At 36.4% G+C, this 838-nt stretch overlaps 1 pseudogene; it reads left to right on the top strand.

Moving 5' to 3' along the window:
- The first annotated feature begins 8 nt into the window (after positions 1–8).
- LOC105239215 lies at positions 9–568 on the top strand (annotated as a pseudogene).
- The last annotated feature ends 270 nt before the right edge of the window (positions 569–838 follow it).

Raw genomic sequence — 838 nt, 5'->3', positions numbered from 1 at the left:
TATTAATCTTCATGGTGGGACCTCACCATGGACAGACCAACAATCTTGTGTACATAACAATCTGCTCTGTAATTGGAACGTTTTCAGCCTCCTGTGTTAAGGGCTTGGGCGTTGTTATCAAAGAGCCCTTTGCTGGAAAGCCTGTGCTACAACATTCCCTGGCCTGGATTCTGCTGCTGAGCCTTACAGTCTGTGTGAGCACACAGATTAATTACCTAAACAGGGCCCTGGATGTATTCAACACTTCCATTGTGACTCCCAAAATATTACATATTCTTTACAACATCAGTTTTAACTTGTTTAGCTATTCTTTTTAAGGAGTGGCAAGATATGCCTGTTGATGATGTCACTGGTACTTTGGGTGGCTTCTTTACAATCATGTTGGGAAATTCTTGTTGCATGCCTTTAAAGATGTCAGCTTTACTCTCCCTGTGTCTTTTCAAAAAGACGAAAAAGCAAGGAATGGCAATCTAACATGTATGAAGTTCTTAATAATGAAGAAAGCTTAACCTGTGGAATTGAACAACACAGTGGTGAAAATATCTCCTGAAGAAATGGAAATCTCACAGCTTTTTTAAGAAAAATGTAATTAAAAGGTTAATCTACAATTGTGTTATAAAGTGAATTTGAATATCAGAATGTGTCTGAAAAAAAACATTGGATTAACTCCAAATGGATTAAAGAACTAAATGTGAGACCTGAAACCATAAAACTGCTAGAAAATAACATAGGTAAAACCTCTTTGACATCAGCCTTAAAAACATTTTTCTAGATATATCGCCTCAGGCAAGCAAAACAAAAGCAAAAACAAACTATTGGGACTATACCAAAATTAAAA

The sequence above is a fragment of the Ailuropoda melanoleuca genome, unplaced genomic scaffold, assembly GCF_002007445.2.
Source record: "Ailuropoda melanoleuca isolate Jingjing unplaced genomic scaffold, ASM200744v2 unplaced-scaffold55963, whole genome shotgun sequence".
NCBI classification, from domain to species: Eukaryota; Metazoa; Chordata; class Mammalia; order Carnivora; family Ursidae; genus Ailuropoda; species Ailuropoda melanoleuca.
The sequence above is the reverse complement of the archived record's forward strand: the minus strand, read 5'-3'. Positions and strand labels throughout refer to the sequence as shown.